The following is a 19,730-nucleotide window of genomic DNA, read 5'->3' as shown; positions in this document are numbered from 1 at the left end:
TGTAACAGATGCCCCCTAAAGCATGAAGTCCGAGAGGTGGAGAGGGGTGAAATTCTTTACAAGAACACACATAAGAACACATATAGTTACCGCCGCCGAGGATCTGTATTAAGAGACATGACTGATAGTTCAATTACATGATGCATGTGGTATGGTCGCAGCCATCCATAAGAGAGTACATAAATAATCTAGATCCATAGTATGGACACAGCCATCTAGTTAGGATCAATGAATTGACTCAGGTATGGTCGCAGCCATCCAGTGAATGAGTCAAGTATCAAGAATCACGCTTGGATTACAACAGACACAATCCAGGGTCTTGCGCTCCATCTCGACCCGAACAAGAGTACAAGTTCAAGCATGTGAATATATGAGCTGATGTGGAACATGCATGAACATCGTCTGATTACCATTCAATAGTGGAAACTGTTAACAGACGCGAGAGGTACCACCAATAATGACAATGGCCCTCAAGGTACTATAGGTACAATCTACGGCGTGTGAATAAATGATCTGAAGTCGAACACCCGTAGAATCATTTGATCGGAGGCCAATAATGAAAACCTCGCGTCGAACACGAAGAACCTGCCATTGAGGCATGCAGGCTCCAAGGCACCGAAAGGGAGTCTCTAGATCAGCTTCCTGGATAATGAGCTGAAGTCGACAGGAAGTGACCTTGATCGAAGGTGGGCCATAATGTTTCCCACATCATCAACACGAGACAGAGAGATGATGTTGTGAATCAAAATTGTATGAGCTATCAGAGGGAGGTTGTTTCTTTGCAAAGGTCAACTTCTCTTGAACATACCGGCGGCACTAGAGTGGAGTTGGCAGTATTTGACATCGACGGATCAGAGGTCATAGTGACGAGGCAATGAGCAGATGAGAGGTCAAATAGGATTACCCAATCCCACGGAGGCAAATGAAAAATAAGATGAGATGTCCCCACCCAGACACGAAAGCAGAGGAGTGCCATGTTCAAGAGTGACATACTGCCGACACAACAATAATTATGGTTCCAAAATTTCTTTTCCCCCACCATTTCTGGCGAGTACCCCTATTATTTTTAACAAGCTTGATGGGGATAGCATATGCTTGTGGTGCATCATTTCGACAAGATCTGATGTCATTACGTTTTAACAAGTCTGACAAAGGAAGAACTCGGCGTCTTTTCATGTTTAGAGAGTTTGAAAAGACCGCAAAAAGGAAACTCCAGGGGTGTCCTTTTTCGTAAAGTTGTGTCTCTCGGGCCCGAAAAAGTATAAAATAATACCCAAAAGAACCGCCCGATCATTACGATCGAGGAGTACTTTTCATGAATAGTGATTTTGACCTAAAAAAGTAAAAAAGTGATCAAGACCACGTCGTTTCGTAACCATTAACGAGTCCGGAATGACAAAAACCCGGTAATCTTTTTAAGTTTTAATGGTCGACAAAAAGAACTTAAAACGACCGCCCCTTATTAACGTTTAACGAGTCAAGAGGGAAAACTCGACAATCTTTTCATTTTTAAACGGTCAGAAAAGAGCTGAAAGCAGACCTCCATTTTTATTCTCTTTAATGAGTCAAAAAGGAAAAAATACTCGGCAATCTTTTCATATTTTACGAGTCAGAAAAGAGCGTAAAGGCGACTCGTCCTGAAGGAACGAGTGGTATAAAGGGTAGCAACTAGTTTCGGTAATGGTGGAACTACTCAAAACATGTAATGGTCAAGAGGCTAGCTAATAAAACCACTCATCGCTGCGGTTCCTCAGGAAAGGAAAACAACCAAGTGAAAGCATATGATCGGCTAAAGAGATGGTAGCAATGGAATGAAAACAACCAAGACTCATCTAGCAGAATTTAGCAGATAAAAGGCAATCACGAGATGTAAATCAGGTATGGGTTCATTTTTACACAAGCTTGAACCATGGAGAACTTTGCTTGGGTTCGGTTTCATGTTTACACAAGCTTGAAACGAAAAACTATGCTTGCTATAAATTTGCATGCCCCCAGCATGATAATGCAAATCGAGGTACATGCCCCCCAAGCTTCATGGCATTCACGGAGTGGATGGAATGAAGGTTTACTCTCGAGATCTGTGAAAGACTCGACTTGTATTTTACGAGATCTTAATCAAAAGACTCGATTTGGAAAGGGAGTTGTTTCATTTTTTAATGAGGTTGATGCAGTAAAAGAACTATCCTCATAACCCTTGTTTCATTTTTTAACGAGGTCGCCACAAGATCAAAACTATCCTCGGACCAAGCCTAGTTTCATTTTTTAAGGAGCTTGACATAGGACAAGGAACTATGCTCCGACCGAACTTCATCATAATGAATAGGAAGTCGGGGCTTCCAAGAGTGTCACTCCCGATGGAAAGGAAACATCTTGGAAGTCAAGGCCCAATGCCCCCAGGACACTATGCAAAACCGCGGCATCGCTGGTTACAGGCATGGGATAGGTGGCCACGTAGTTGACCTGCGGTGGGGTAGATGCAACTGGTGGATAAACACCAGGAGGGGATGACGACTGCGCAGGGGGGACCCGTGGACTAACGAACGATAATTGATCGATAGTCACAATTCGTCCATTGTGTGGAAAGCAAACCACACGGAAAAGTGAAGAAATAAGGGCCCCCATGGCATAAACATAGTCACGACCAAGGAGGAGATTGAAATCTAAAGCACCTTGGGTAACCGATATGTCTATATAGACGGTCTTGCCTCCCAAAGTAATAGGGAACTTTGGAAGGATCCCTAATGGTTGGCTAGTTCCTCCGTCAAAAGCAGTCAGATTCGATGCTACGGGCACAAGCTGTGGGGAACCCAAAGCTTGCCAAGTAGTGGTAGACATAAGACTAACAGAGGCCCCCTCATCCAAAACAGTGCCAGGTATTGCCTTGTCATAGGCGTGTACCGTGACCCAAAAAGGCACATGAGATGGGAGGCGGAAGGTAGTCAAACGTCTCCAGTCGAAGGAAGCGACTGAACTACTTGGTGGGGGAATCGTATGATTGCCCCCCTGCTCGGGAGAGAGCGCAGTAGGACTCTCAGATGTAGGGGTATTTCCAGATGTAGGAGAATCTGAGGAGACGAGAAGAACATGAGTTTGATGCTCTTCCGAAATAGAGTGGTCGGCGGGTGGTGAACTCGAGTCGACACTCTTTCCGACCAATGGTTGGTCTGGAACAAGCTTGGTAGAGCGAGATTCAGGAAGAGGAGGTTGGACAAGAGAGGAATCTTGGTTGATTTCTTTGTCAGCAGAGGGACATTCTGCAATTGCAGAAAGACGTTGATAACCAGTAGGAAGTTGGGTTGAGGGAGTTGTAAGACTTTCCAATACAATAGAGGCTCTATCCATGAATGGACAAAGGTGAAGGGGATGATTGCCTTCACAAAGTTTACAAGGGATTCGAATCTTCCCTTGTCCCTTACCATTTCCAGCTAATAGAGTAGCATCGCCGTGAGCTTCAGAGGACGATGAGGGGCGGGCCGGATCGTGAGACCATACTTCTAAAACCCTGGGAATGCCAGGACAATCGCGGAGAAGGTGGTCTTCCTTGCACAACTTACAAGGAAATTTGACCTTCCGCGGAGGAGCACAAGGTGGCTCGACTTGGGTTATACCTTTAACCTCTGGTTTAGGAGTCTTCTTCTTCTTGGTCTTCTTCTTCTTTTTCTTCTTAGCCACCTGGTTACTTGAATCCAGAGTTTCACCAGGCGAAGTAGAAGATGAGGACGCAGCAGTAGGCGAAGAAGGGGAAGGGTCCACCTTGGAATCAGCAAGACGTTGTTCGGGTGGAGGAGGTGGTGGTGGACCCGAACTGAATGGAGGAGCACTAGAGGGTATCTCAGGCTCCTTCCCGGTAGATGGCGGGTAATCTTTTGTTCGAGTACTGATATTGATGGGTATCGTTCCAGCCATAAACACTTGAGGACCAAAGGAAGAGGGAGGCTGAGTAGGGTCAGCCACCATTTGAGTTTTTTGAGTGTGTTGGGTAGGAAAGGGCTCTTTGAGCACCGCAGGAGTCCCAGGGGTGCCTTTTAACAAACGACTAACTTCGGACCGCCTCGGGCAGTCCTTGGTATAGTGATCCTCATCACAGATAAAACAAGGATACTTGGGTTTGCGTTTAGTGCCGTCCTCAAGTGGAGGTTTTGGGGCTTCCTGCTTGGGTTATTCTGGTTTATTTTTCGCTTTCCCTTTTTTCTTCTCTTTCGAGGCCTTGTTTGCCGTATTAGATTGAACGGCATTAACCTCAGAAGTAACATTCGAAGTGGGTATTACCTGGGAGGTGGGTTCATTCGGAGCAGAAGTTATCACACTCGAGACCACCGAGTTTGAAAACAACCATATGGGCAAACCGATGGTTAACCCAGGCAAAGACAAAGTTGCGATATACTGAACACCGACATTTCCAACAGAAGGAAATGGACTAGGGTTTCCATCAGGGGGAACACCTTGGCCGGTGGACTCAGGGAAGGATGCCATTGAGCGAGAAAGAATCCTACTCAAGCTAACACAAACAAAATCTAATTGGGAAATGTTATCGTGGCCAATAAATTTTAAGACGTAAAGACACGACTTGACCTTTTCATGTTTTAAGAGTCGAGAAAAGGACAAAAGATGACTCTAGTCTCCTTCGAATATTTAATGAGCACGAAGTGACAAGACGCTCACAGGCACCTTTTCTTTTAGGGAGTCCGAAAAGGATCAAAAGTGACTGCTCTGGAATTCTAGGTAGAGGGTGTGCCAAACTTTTCGCAAAACCACAGAATACTTTTTAGGGTATGGGTGGTCAATCTTCGTGAATGCTGTGTTCACTGCATTGTGAATCGTAAGGCGGCTGACACGGCTTCCTACGGATAAAGGCTTTATTCCTATAGGGGTCTCCCAATATATACGCGACGGTACGTGGGAGCACAGTCCGTATTGGCACCTATCGTTTCACCGTGGAGGAATCACCCAACCACTCGACGATAAACTACCAGGTTTAAAGACGCCGGAACACGTCTCTAACCTAGACCTCTAGAGTATTTGCGTTATGTTCCAATGCGTTGTTATGTTCATTGAGTTTATTTTAAAGTTTATCTTCGATTATGTTTCAGTTTTTTGGTCCTACCGTATGTGATATCTCCAAAACTTCTTAAATGAAAACTATATGCCAAAATTATATCGTTTCATTCGATGAATTCTACCTACAGAAGAGTAAAGATATATTTTTTCACACGAACAAAATGATCATCAAGCAAGTAACAAAGATCCTAATGCAGCAAATAACAAGAAATAACAGCTTGTTCCTTTTCTTTTTAAAAGCGACAAATAACAATAGATGCTAACGAATATAATGCAAAAAAGCTCGTTTGTTTTTTTTTTTGATTTTTAAGATAGCATAATGCATGTAAACAAACCTGAAGAGATATCCACAAGTACAAACACAATCACTCAAAGGACATAGAACCAATTCAGAAACATGAAGATGAACTATCAAAGCAAAGGAAAATGCAAAGAAGTTCAATGAACCAAATGAAGTCAAGCAAGAACCAAGCAAGCTAGAAGTGAATCACTAGATGAGTGCGGAAAACAATCAAGAAGCTGACTGGCTGATCAAACCACTACGTCCCACAGAAGGCTCGACACGCACAGCCACTAGGTACTCTAGGGCTGGGATACAAAATCGATAGAAATAAGCAAACAACTGAAGGATGAAAGTAACAACCAGTCACACAGAGGTCCAACACACTTCCAGAAGCAGGCAAATGATATGGAAAACAAAAAATCCGAGTTTAAGGAGCTTTGAGCTATCAAACTGGCAAAATTCAAAGAGATGGCACGACTGTAAAACTGCAACTCGCGCTAACAATGAATTGGCGCGGGTGCCTATGGAGCAACATGCGCCAACTGGCGCGACTGTAAGAAGAAAAAACGCGCCAGCCGTGTTTACTAACTCAAAAAGAAAATATAACTTCCCAGGGTCTTACTGACAGTGCCCAGAAGAACCAAACAGCAGATAGCAATTTCAGAACTGACTCAGAAAGTTCATTAACTCAGGCAAGCGAGAGGAAAACAATCATGCAAGACAAACTCAATAGCTTCTCCCCAGTGGAGTCGCCAAATTGTTGGACAGGTAAATCCCCTCCGCGGACAGAGGCGATCCCACTAGTCTAAAGCAGAACTAGCCACAATCAAACCACGCTGCCACGCAAGTTCCTAGTTATGCATCAAAGGTGGATTAAAAAGACCAACCTGGAGTCCAACGCTATGTTTGAGGTAGAGCTGATATTCCTGCTCCCTCACTCCAGCAGATTATAAACGAACACCTGCACATGCAAAGGGAGAGACAGATACCAACATAAAATCTACCAAAGCATAACTATATTTCAGTCAGAAAGGAAATAAATCAACACCATAATAGACAATGAGATTGGAACTATAATAGCAGTCGATCATTAATTAATAATAAACAGGAAAAGTTACAACCATGGTTCTGACGTTGAACCTCTCCTGGCTGGGCGAGTAACTATATGTGTCTTGCACTGCATCTCCACTCCGGCAGCATAACCTCCCTAGCTCTCATTAGCATTCCTCCAAGAACTCAAAAACTCAACATCTAACACTCCATAACTCTGACTCTTAGCGCTAGCGACTAGCTTGTCAAATGCATAAGGACAAGCTTATATAGATGAAGAAGGGAGGAGGATACGACGAACCGGGACACCTTTTGTGGATTAACATCTTTTCCCCGAAAGCCACTAAAGATGGAGATAGGATAGAGCTCGGCATAAGACTGATTTTTTATCTTCAAAAAGCTCCATGTAATGAAGGAAACAACAGTCGGACGTGCATTAAGGCAAAAAGCATGACTAAACTCGGTTGGCATGACTGCTGCTCTAAGACAGAGCGCCAATGGTCACGCCCTCTTTTGAGGATCTCCATGATTGGCGCGGGTAAGATACTGTGGACTTGCGCCAATGGAAAAGGAGCACTTTTCAGGGGTAATCTGTAGGAGGTGTCTTCAGGGAACATGAAGTACATACTCAAGGGAACATAATGCAAATGTTCTTAGACTTTGTCACTTCTTATAACTCCCGGGATGAGTCCTCCAAGGTACGACAAGAGGAGTAACATGGATGGTGACAAATTACTGTGTAACACTTGGACTACCATTACGTTCATGTGAACGGTTTTGCCTCTCAATGTTATGGGCACATCGGGAAGGATCCCTAACGGTCGACTGGTTCCTTTATCAAAACCTGTTAGATTTCTCATCTCAGGCAAAAGTGATGGCGAACCAAGCGATTTCCAAGCAGTTGAGGAAAGGATACTCACAGAAGCCCCCTCATCTATGATGGTACTAGCCATAACCATTCTATATATTTGAACAATGATTTGGAATGGTACACTAGCTGGTAAATGGGGTCTGCCTAGTTGATTCCAGTCGAAGGAGACAACTAGGTTGCTTGGAGGTGGGACCGAATAGACGACCGGGTACGACTTTGACGAACTTCCTTCCTGCAGTAAAGGAATGGGTAAATTGCCCCCATGTTCGTTGGAGTCTGTGCTTATGAAAAGAATTTGGACGGTGTCATCCTTGTTCTCTTCAGTGACTGTATCATCTGAAGATGGAACCTCTGAAGGCAAGACCGGGTCAACTGCCGCCTCGACCTTTTGACTTTCGTCTGGTATGGGTTTAGATGGTTTGTCTTCAATGATAGATGCTTCAGCCGACTACCTGAGCGGGCCAGCCGGATTTTCAACTAGTGAGGGACTTGGCAAGAGTTTTTTATATCCAGGAGGAAGTCATAACGGTGAAACCGGACGATCGTCCAAAACTCTTTTAGCCTCGTCTAAGAAGGGACAACGGTGGATGGCATGATCGACTTCGCACAGTTTACAAGGAAATCTATATTTTCCTTTTTGTCCTGGGGCTTCACTTTCACTAGTTGACAATGCGTTTTCAACATGATCATCAGAGGTTGACGACACCCGGTTGTGCAAACGAGGAGACCAGTCCCTTAAGATCCGAGGGATGCAAGGACAATCTCTGTGATAGTGGTCTCCTTTGCAAATGATACATGGCGATTTAGGCCTAGTCGGTGCAGTGTGTGGATTTTCGCTAGACGACACTCGTTTGCCCCCATTCGCTTTTGGCTCCTTCTTCTTATTCTCTTTCTTCTTCTTTTCCTTCTTCTCTTTAGGTACTTGACTTTTGGCTTTACCAGCCCCATCAAGCGAAGAGGAAGGAGGAGAGGAAGAATTAGAGGAAGTAGAAGGTTGGTGGGTAACTCTAGATTCGTCTAGTTGCTGGTACAACTGTTCAGGAATTGTGGTGTTCTAAACGACGGAGGTTGAGAAAAGCCATACAGGCAAACCAATTGTCAGTCCTGGAAGTGACAATGTGGCCATATGGGGTGCACCAACATCTCCCCAAGAGGAGAAGGGACTAGGATTTCCTCCAAGGGGAATTCCTTGGTTGGTGGATTCCATTTTCTCAACCCAAGATCAACATAGGAAAGGGGGTAATGAGTTTTCCATTTAAAATAAATTTTAGACGCTTTGACACAACTTGTTTTTTCAGTTTTTAAGAGTCGAGAAAAAACAAAAGATGACTCTAGTCTCCTTCGATTTTTAATGAGCCAGAAGTGACAAGTGCTCAGATGGACCTTTTCTGTTAAGGAGTCTGAAAAGGAACGAAAGGGACTGCTCTGTAAATCTAGGTAGAGGGATTACCAAACCAATCGTAAAACTGCAGAATACTTTTTACGGTACGACAGTCAATCTTCCCGAATGCTGTGTTCAGTGCATTGCGATCGATAGGGTGGCAAACACGACTTCCTATGGATAAAGGATTAAACCTATTGGGGTCTCCCAAAATATAATCGATGGTACGTGGGAGCACAAGTCCGTACTGGCACTAATCATCTCAAAGTGGAGGAATCACCCAACCATCAGTGAGAGCAACAGTTACCAGGCTTTACGACGCCGGAATACTTCTCTAGCCTAGACTTCTAAATGTTGTGCGTTAAGTTCCAAAGCGTTGTTAGATTCATTGAATTTATTTTATGGTTGATCTTGTTTATGAAGTTTGCCTTTTAGGTTCACCGCGAGATGTATATGTAATTCCTAAAATGCAAGCTAAGATGATAAACAATCTTTTATCTTTTTTGTGCAATGAAAATCCTAGCTACTAGGGAAAAGAAAGACAGAATCTTTTCACAAAGAGCAAAGAGCACACTCTAAATGCACTTTCCTAAATCAAGCCAATCAGACTGTCTATATGCAAATGCACATGCATGTATTTGTTTTTCGACTTTCTTAGTTTATGAATGCTAAAAAGAAAGTTGATGCACAAATCTGAATTTCTTTTCAAGCGACAAATATCAACAAGTTTTTTTTTTCAAAATAAAAAATGGAGACGAACACAACACCTTACGATTTTGAAATGAATACTTGTTCTCGACACTAGAAAATTACAAATTCAGACCAAAAGCAATAGTAACAGGATAATCGACCATCAACAGCAATCAAACTCTCTCCTACGATTGAAATCGACACTTGCGACAGTTTCAAATCAAAGGATGACAGTACGATTATGCTACTTTTGCAAAGGAGAACTGAAAATGACTCAACAAACACACAAAAACATTTACAGTTCTTTTGTACAAAGGAGGCGGAATAACAACAAGGAAAAGGGGTTTCAAACAGACATATACTAATCACAGGCAGCAAAATTCAGGAATAGAACTGGAAAGAATGAATCACAGAAGCCAAAACTGCACAGAGCTAGTCTGATCAGCGCACCTGTAACACAAAGAATTTGAAATGCAGCGCAGCTTGTCCACTTGGGAAGTGCGCTGAAATTCAGATTCTCTGAATAGTACCTACACTGGGCCAGAAACGTGACTCTGTTCGAGTTCCGGGTCATAGTTTGCAGTTCAGTTCTTGGGTTTTGGCCGAACAAAAAAGCAATCAGTAATGCAACAATCAGGGGTAGATCTAAGGAGGATCTAAGAGCTATCACAAGGGCAATCAGATAGTTTGTGAATCAGTTTTTTAAATCATAAATAGATCCAGTAGATGGATTGAAGTAGCAGTTATCTACTTTGCATTTGTTATGGCAAATGCAGTTCGAATGCTACCTGTAAGTTTATGAAATAGACAACAAAGAATGATAAACAAACCAACTAATTATCTCCCCAGTGGAGTCACCATTTTGTTACAGGGAAAAGTGTCTATATAGAACTGCTCTATCCCACTAAGGTGTGACAACTGCCTTAGAAACAAATAGAGAAAAGCTACTTTCGTTTTTCCTTTATGAATTATAGATAGAGAGGAACAAAAAGACCAACCTCTGTCTTGCGCTAATCTCCTGATTTGATTCCTCTCTTCCTTGATAGTCTTTAGCTACCTGCTCCCTTGCACACCCAGCTTCACAAAGTACCTGTAAGATCACAGAAGCATAGCACTATACAAAGACATGGATCTATAATCATAAACAATCTAGGATCAGATGTAAATTGACCATACAAATGTAGCAAGCATCAATGACACAAAAGCATGGAGGAAAATTTGAATAGCTTTTATTGATAAACAAGAAAAGAGCCAAGAGGAGTTACAACCAGTTGTTCTGACCCAGCATCAACCTCCCAGCAAAGAAGCTCCTCTTCACCTCAAACAAAGCTTAGATCACCCAACAATCTGATGTTTGTCTCAAGAAACCAATAGCAATTCCTTACAATATGCAAAATTCTAGCCTCTGGATCTCTGGGATGAGGGATCCATATATAGATATCTGTAAGGGGGATGAGTCAGCTTGTGATTTGATTAGTGTCCTCCCTTTGATAGTTCTTGCTTCCACTTGGAGATTGATGGTCTCTTACTCATCCTTGGTCGAATTCAGTGAGGCAAGTGTCACAGGAGAAGTTTCTGGAAGCTTCCATTGCCACTCCACCTTGCGGAATGACACTGCCATTTGTCATTTCTCGCCCATCGCACCCCACAGAAGGGATTTTTGAAATGCAACGCACCGACACAGTGTATTTAGGTGAGATGCAACGCACTTAGCCAGTCGAGTAGCTGAAATGATCCTGTTTTGACCAATTCTGAGCAGTTTTTCATGGAGAACTTCTGGGAGAAGCTGTAATATGTTGACCTTGTTCCTTTAGGGGTTAGAACAACACTTTTAGGGACTTAGGAGCCCTTGGTTTATGGACATTTCATGCTTGGGGTTGTAGGGCCCAAAAATGTCTATAACACCCTCAATTGCATAGTTTCCTTTCCTTGGCCTATCTGAACTATGCACTACTCAGTCTCAAGGCTTAAGCCTTAGCCTTGACCTCTTGAACTGTGCAATAGCGTAATTTCTTGGCCTCTATCCTTCCAAAACTATGTAGTGGGAAACCTAAAGCCTCAAGCCTTTAGCCTGATCACTTGAGACCATAAAATGTGTAGTTTTCTATCCCTGGCCTATTTGAACTCCGCACTGTGCATCTAAAGGCTCAGTTTTGGCCCTTAGCCTTCTGAGTTGCACAAATGCGCAATCTCTAGGCCTGTCTCCTAGCTTATCACCAAGTTCCAACTCAATTAATGTTTATCATGAAGCATGTTAGACGAGGTGTTTATCAGAATGATGTCATCTTTCCATGAGTGTATTTTAGTTGTAGGTATCATATCATGCTATGATAGGATGATGATGGAGGAGATGAAGAATGAGACCTTGCTAGAAAACACATTATAGCTACAAAGAAAAGTTGATCAATCAAGAAAATATAAAGGGAGACCAGATTGCGACAAAAACTAGAGATTACTATCATAGTGAAGACTCCCTATCTTCAAGCCTTATGGAGGAGGAAGAAAAAGAACATGCACCATCTCTCAAGAAGACTCAAATATTGTAGCAACAAGAATGACTTGAAATTTCCATGTCATCAATGTCTTGTCATATGTTGTCAAAGTGTCATTCCATCATTAGCCACATCATTTGTGTATTATGTAATTTCAATGTATATGAAATGTAATATAAAGTGGCCAAGGTCATGTATAGAATGTGAAAAGTCATAAAGGAGTGAGAAAGTTATAGATAAGTCAAACATTCATGAGGGTACTCCAAGATTCACAAGGGAGGTGAATGGTCACCCCATTTGTTATATATACACCCTCATAGATCATGCAAAGGAATTTTAACCTTGGCTCCTCCTACCGGGCATAAGAGATAAAAATAGTTCTTTTGGAGGAGTAAGTGGCTGCTATAATGCTCCAATTTTGGAGCTAGTGGTGTTCTATGTTTTGATGTATATTAGAACTTTTGCCTAATTACGGAGTTCGTTGAGAAAACACACTTTCATGTGTATGTCTTAAATATTGTAAGACTATCGTTTGAATGTTTTGATGTATGTTGTTTTCATCTGTACTAACGAAATTGAATTATTTTAGTGGATTTGGTTATTATCTTGTTGAAGGTCTGTTGTATCTTTTTTTAACAATTATTGCTTCAATGAGAACTATTTCTCTGGTTGATCAACGATTCATTATTATGTATATGCTAATGTTTATTTATTAGATCATTACTATTACTCATGTTTTAAAGGCCCACCTTTCCTCTCCCTTTCGGTAGAAGAACCTTGATACATTCTACAACGAAACATTCCACAAGGCATTCTCACTTGTTCATTTGAAAGTACCTATGCATTACTCTCTTGTGTTGACCATTGTAGCTAAGGCATATATCTAAGAACACATGGAAACTAGGCCATAGTTTTGGAAGGTATCCCACACCAAACTGTGCGAAGTCTGACTAGGAATTTCCATCGGGGAGACCCCCTTGGTTGACGGATTTCTAGCATCGTCCAAAAAACGATGTTAGAAGGAGGGGAAAATGATGAGTTGTTCTCATTGAGTCCATTTTAAACCTTTTATCTTAAATGGATCTTCCCCAAATCGTAATCCTAGAAATTTTCTCCAACCTATCCCTTGGTAAACTTTTCATCTTCGTGGAAAAATTTGATGACTTGTTGTAATTTAAGTTAGATAGTAACAGTTATACATCCATTACCAAGCATGCTTCTATTTTTCTTAAGTTTTGTGAATAATATGAAATTGACTGTGAAGATGTGGCTTGCATTCTTTTTTGCCTCACACTTGAAGGCTAAGTTAACTGATGGTGTCGTACCCTACCACCTGCTTACATTCATTCTTTTGAACACCTCATCAAGGAGCTTCTTTTATCATTTGATAGATATGACTACGAGGATGACCTTAAAATAATTAATCAACTAAGAATGAAGTCTAGTGAATCTATTGAGGATTTTTCTAATCGATTCCTTCACCTTTGTTATGAATTTCATGAAGAAGACACAAATTTGGGATTTATTTAAACAAAAGTTTGAATGCTTGGTTCATATCTCTTTTCATGGTGAATATGAACCCCCTGATGTTTCAGCTACTCCAACTCTTTCAAATCATGAGACACCTCTAATTTTAGAGGAGGTGAGGTACCTACTATTCCTTTTGTTCCTTGTCCTCCTCTTTTTTTAGTTCCAATGTGGTTGCCTCCTTGTGATGATGCCGAAGTTGGGAAATCTAAAAAATTAGATCGTTGATTCATCTATTCAACTTTCATATATTTCTCCCGATACAGTTTCTATGGAGGAAACCTTGGAATGGTTCATGGAGCCTATGACAAAGGTTAATTCTTCTAGTCAGCACGATGATACTAACATTCTTAATCTCAAGATTAAATCTTTTTCACACTAAAGTATTACTTCTTTAAGAGACATCTATCATCCTCTATCATTTACATGCAATGACTCTTTGTATCATGATCTGCTTGATCAATCTGCTCCACTGAGTAGTTCTTCACACTCTCTTGATTTTTGAGTTGCTGGTTCAAATTGCGATCAGGTACAAGAAAGTCACATTACATTGGTAGAGGAGTAGGAAAGTGAAGATAGCTTCAATATTTCTTCTCTTTTTCAAAGTCCCCCATATCAAGATGATGCTCTTCTATTCTTGGATGATTTTCAATCTGCTAATCTCGGGAGTGAATATAACGAAATCAAATTGTTTAGATCCGTAGTCTTGGGCAACAATAATTATGATGATGATGACTATGTTGATTTATGTGATGAGGAATGCCCAAGTGCACTAGTTGATCTTTCAGTATCTCGAGAAGATTTTGATTTGAAAGCATTAGATCTAGAATCAGATCCATCCAAAGAAGATGTTCTTATTGAAACTTCCTTTCTATCTCACTATCACTTCTGTTCTACCACTTGTGATGAATCTACTTGCAATAAAGATACTCCATGCTCTTCAAGCTTTTCATCTGATGAGTTAACTTCTCAATTGATGCAAGGTAGTGAGGTTAGCCATGATGAGGACAACTCTTCAAATCAACTTGCTCATGAAATTTCTCCAATTCATACATCTCTATATTTGTGATTAGAAGAATCTTTAGACTTAAGTAATCAAGTTGTTGAAGTTATAAAATCTAGTCAAATCAGTGATAGAGATGGCTACCATCTGGTTAGTAGTGGTCCTATTGAAATTATTGGTAGCAGATATCCTCACACCATGTGTGACTTGATTCAATATTCAAAATGTGATTTTACAATCCTTGAGTGTTTAGGGACTTGTCAAGAAATTGAGGCACTTCAACTTTTGTTGATGGTTATGTCAGGATCTTGCGACTTTGGTAAGATCCACGAACTAAGTCAAATATGGTTTTTCTCACAAAATTATTTTCTTTGCATGGTTTCACTGGATGTGAATTCTATCTTGAAAGATGTTCGGTATTTTGGATGTAGTCTTTTGAACTTGCAATATTTGATTTTTGATAGGAATCAAGATTCGATTTCAGTTGATTCATCTCCATGAAAGAATTTTGTACTTAACACAGTTTTAGAGTGTATATCCCTCATAGAGGCTTTGAATTGCAAAGTTGATCATTTCAAAGACTATCTTTGGCCAAAGAAATCATGTCTATCAGATGCATTTTAGAATAGCCAACTCCTAGTTTTTCTTGTGAATGTTATACGACTAATATTTTTCTTCACCACACCTAAAATCCTCTTGAGTGCTAGTGATGCATGAGTTATTGGGAAAATAAAAATCTTCTTTACTCATTGTATCCTGACTAGTTTCATGTACTGGAATTCCTTTTCACTTATTTCTATGATTACAATGCTAGTTCAGTGTGTAACTAGTTACAAGAAAATGATTTGTTACAATCATCATGGGTGTAAGATGATTCTATTATTCAGATCATTTGTGAAACTATTTAGACTGATCTATATTTTCTATCTACTAACCGAGAATATCATGTTGTAATTTGTCCTTTTTATCATTATGCTTGCTTTTGTAATTGTCATTCAACTTATCATTTTCTCATTAACATATCCGATGACATTTGTTCTACATTTTTTAATATATATGGTCTATTGCATTATTCAAATATCTGTTAAGTAGTCAAGGAACTTCAGCCTTCGCTGATGGTTATGTCAGCTCTTCACTATCTTGACAAGCCTTATAAACATGATCAATTTCATTTTCCCTCACAAGGTTCTCATCTTGATCTCATGCATTTAATGGAAAATTCATCTTTTCAAGGAGCTCATGGTTTTCAAGAGGATTGTTTCAAATTTAATGATCCAATTGCTAAATGGTTGGAGCAACTTTACTTGTTAGGATCTATCTCAAATAACAAGTTTTGATCTTTCCACATGCTTGCTAAGGAGTACAGTGCAAATGAAGATACATTTACAAGAATCTTCTGAGGTTTGTTTAGTTATGGTTTTCATTGAAAAGGTAAGAATGCAAGCTGGTTAGAAGTAGTGGATATGACACATATTTCCGCTGACAGGAAATACCTTCAATTTGTTGTGTAAGTTATTTAAGCTCTTATCTTTTCTATTGCACATTGTTTTATATTTGTTTTAATTGCTTGTATCTTTATGAATGCGGTTCAGGAGCAAGTATGGTGGCTAAATTGGAAATTTTGTTATATGTGACCCTCACCATCTAGCCAGTTAGGTTAGGATTAGGTATGCCGACATATTAGTTTCCCTTGCACATTTACCATGCACTCGCTCTTTGTAGTATTTCTATATTTTCCAACAATTGTATCGCATACTGTTTTCAGATTTTGTTTCCTTGTTGAGTCTTATTTCTTCTTTTGTGTTTTTTTCAATAAGAATCAACATGAAGGATGTTCTATTTTGCCGGAAAGACAATGTGGAAAAATAGAAAATGGCTTTGTGACACTACAACATTTGACTAACCTTCAATTCTTCTTCTTCGTCTTGGTCACACCTTTTGGTCAATTATATTCTAATGGAAAATATGATTCTTGCATAAGGAAAGCTTTGTGTCGAACCATGATATCTGCGTCTATTCAAGAAACCTCATGCCTTGCTGATATGATAAAGAAGATAAGAAAAAGGGGAAAATCTAAACGAGCAAACCAATATCATGGGTTTTATATATGCTTCTCTGAAGGAACAACCTCTTCTGCTCTCAATAAGTCAGGATCCCTCTTCCACCACATGAAATGATAAGTGCCAATGCATAATCCTATAAAAATAAATAAATAAAGGGTGAAAGAAGAGAAAGGCTTCATGCGTAGGAAGGTAAAGCAAGCAACTTCGCTAGGGTACTGTCCAGGCTCGCTGGCAACGAAGCATTTCTTGTGTTCATGAAGTGACTCTGCTAGGGTACTTTTTAGGCCTGCTAGCAGCAGAGCAACACTAGAGATGAAAAACTATACTTTGAGCATATTAAGCTCGTAGATAACATTACCCTTATCTTGAATTGAAAAATTATTATATGACTAGATTATTGCGTTTAACCGAGAAAGGATGAAGGGATGATGTTTATACATGGGTTAAGTGGGGAAAATTGAGTAATTTGAATGATGAATCAATACTCCCTAAGGAACTAGACTCTGCACAAAATATTTGACCAAGGCAGAGAAGCTGGAATTCTACTAGTGTGTCGCCAAGTGTTGTCGCTGAGACAAACACCCTCCAAAATTTGGTCTACTTTTGGAGCCTATTGTGGATCTTTTGATTGTTCATTCCATAGTCACTTTATGGTTGATCGATGCTTTGTTAATTATTTCAGTATTTTTCTCAGTTTGTAAGTGTCAAAGTCACCTGCTCACACATGCTTAGTCTGTAGTGAGTTCATCAGCGCACAATTTTATGCAATCTTGAACTTGCATAGCACAAGTACATTAATATAGTCTCCGTGCCATGTTCAACCTATTTCAATATTTAGTGCACACTTTCATCAACAATCTCACAATTTTGGTTGTGATTGTTCTTTTATTTCGGTGAGTTTTTCCAACTGTCACTTTTGCTCACCTTCACTCTTGCAAGTATCTCTTTCATGATTATGACTGTCACTTTCACTTGTTTTAAATTTAATAAGTGTCTTTTTCACACTATCTTTGTTTTGACATGTGTCTCTTTCAATGTCATTCTCATTTTGCAAGTGTCATTTGCAATTTCCTCTTGTTGTCACAAGTGTCATCTTTTAGCATGGCAAGCATCACATAAAAAAAATGTAGTTTTGGTTTGTTTCAATGGGTAACCTTGGTGCTAATGATTCATTCTTATCATGTAGACATGTAACATACTCATTCATACATTTTCAAGCACTGTTGCACAAATGTCATCATTGTCGTCGCAAAGTCTACCTTTAGTGTCACACTTGGGGAAAGATGTCGCATTGTCGTCACATGAGGGAAGTATGTTGTTCACCTATTCTGAGTGACTGATGTTGTGTCGTCAAATTTTCTAAGTGTGTGATCATGCTTAAGTTTTATCATTATTCACTTTGGTCTCATTGATCCCTCATTTAGCCAAATCCGAAAAAGTTCTTGCCCTCGAAACTTGGTCTCACCCAGTCTTCCTGAACTGTGCATTGCGCAGTCTCAGTCTTGAAGCTTCAAAATCACCTCTTAGCAATGCATAATGCACAATATATGCCTTTCAAAACTATACACTATGAGTTTTCAGTGATCAGTCCTGACCCTTGAGCTCTAGAATTGCATAATCTCTACCTTTAGTTAACCTACTTGGTGTACTATGAAGTCTTAAGTGAAAAGCCTCTGGCTTGAACTCTTGGAATATGAAACTACACAAACGTCATTCCTTTGTCCCTCTAGAAATATGTAGTGGGAAACCTCAAGATTCAATCCTTAAGCTTTCCACCTTGAGCCCCTCTATTGCATAGTTTCCCTGCCCTGACATGTCCGAACTGTGCACTGTGTAGTATCAAGTCTCAAGGCTCAACCTTGACCTCTTGAACTACGTAACTGCGCAATCCCTTGGCCTTTGTCCTTCCATAACTACAGAATGGGCAACCTTAAGCCTCAAGCCTTTAGCCTAACCCCTTGAGCCCCTCAACTGTGCAATTTTCATGCCCAGACCTGCCTGAACTGCACACTACACAGTCTCAAGGCTTAGTCCTCGCCCCTGGCCTCCTAAGCTTCACAACTACACACTCCCTGACCCTATCTCCCAGTTTATCACCCGGTTCCAGCTCAGTTAATGGTTGTCATGAAGCAAATTAGGCTAAGGGTTTATTGGATTGATGTTGTCTTGTCATGAGTGGATTTTAATTCCAGGTATTATATCATGTTGTGACAGGATGATGATGGAGGAGATGAAGAAGGAGACCCCGCTAGAAGACACCTTTGTAGCTTCAAAGACAAGTTGATCAATTAAGAAAAGACAAAGGAACACCAGATTGAAATAACAGTTGGAGTTTAAGATCATAGTGAAGACTCCCTATCTTCAATCCTTATGGAGGAGGAAGAAGAATAACATGCACCATCACTCAATAAGAATCAAATATAGCAGCAACAAGAATGGCTTGATATTTGCATGTCATCATGCAGTCAATGTCATCAATGTCTTGTCATATCTTGTCAAAGTGTCATGTCATCATTGGGCACATCCTTTGTGGATTATTTAATTTCAATGTATATGAAATGTAATGTAAAGTGGAGGCCTAAGAGCCATGTATAGAATGTGAAAATTCATGAAGGAGTTAGAAGGTCATAGAGAAGTCAAATACTCATGAGGGTAGTCCCAGAGTCACAAGGGAGGTGAATAGTCACCCCATTTTTTATATATACACCCTCATAGCTCATGCAAATGACTTTTCACCTTTGGCTCCTCCTACTAGGAATAAGAGAGAAAGATAGTTCTTTTGTAGGAGAAAGTGGCTGCTCTAATGCTCCATTATTGGAGCTAGTGGTGTTCTCTGTACTAATGTATATTTGAACTTTTACTTAATTACGAAGCTTGTTGTGCCAATACACTTTCATGTGTATGTCATAAATATTGTAAGCCTATTCTTTGAATGTTTGCGATGTGTGTTGTTTTCATCTATACTAAGGAAATTGAACTATTTCGGTGGCTTTGGTACTTATCTTATTGAAGGTGTGTTGTATCTATTTTAACAATAGTTACTTCCGTGTAAAATATTTCGTTGGTTGATCAAAAATTCATTCTTATGTATATGATCATGTGTATTTATTAGATTAGTACTATTACTCCTCTTTTAAAGGCTCACTTTTCCTCTCCCTTTCAGTAAAAGAACCTTGATACATTCCGCATGTCAACATTCCACAAGGAATTCCCACTTGTTCATCTGATAGTACCTGTGATTTAATCTCTCGTGCTGACCATTGTAGCTAAGGCAAATATCTAAGAACACATGGCAACCGAGCCTTAGTTTCA

This window comes from Pinus tabuliformis, chromosome 7, assembly GCF_031772625.1.
Source record: "Pinus tabuliformis cultivar Carrire ecotype Pingquan chromosome 7, CPIR1, whole genome shotgun sequence".
Lineage (NCBI taxonomy): Eukaryota > Viridiplantae > Streptophyta > Pinopsida > Pinales > Pinaceae > Pinus > Pinus tabuliformis.
The sequence above is the reverse complement of the archived record's forward strand: the minus strand, read 5'-3'. Positions refer to the sequence as shown.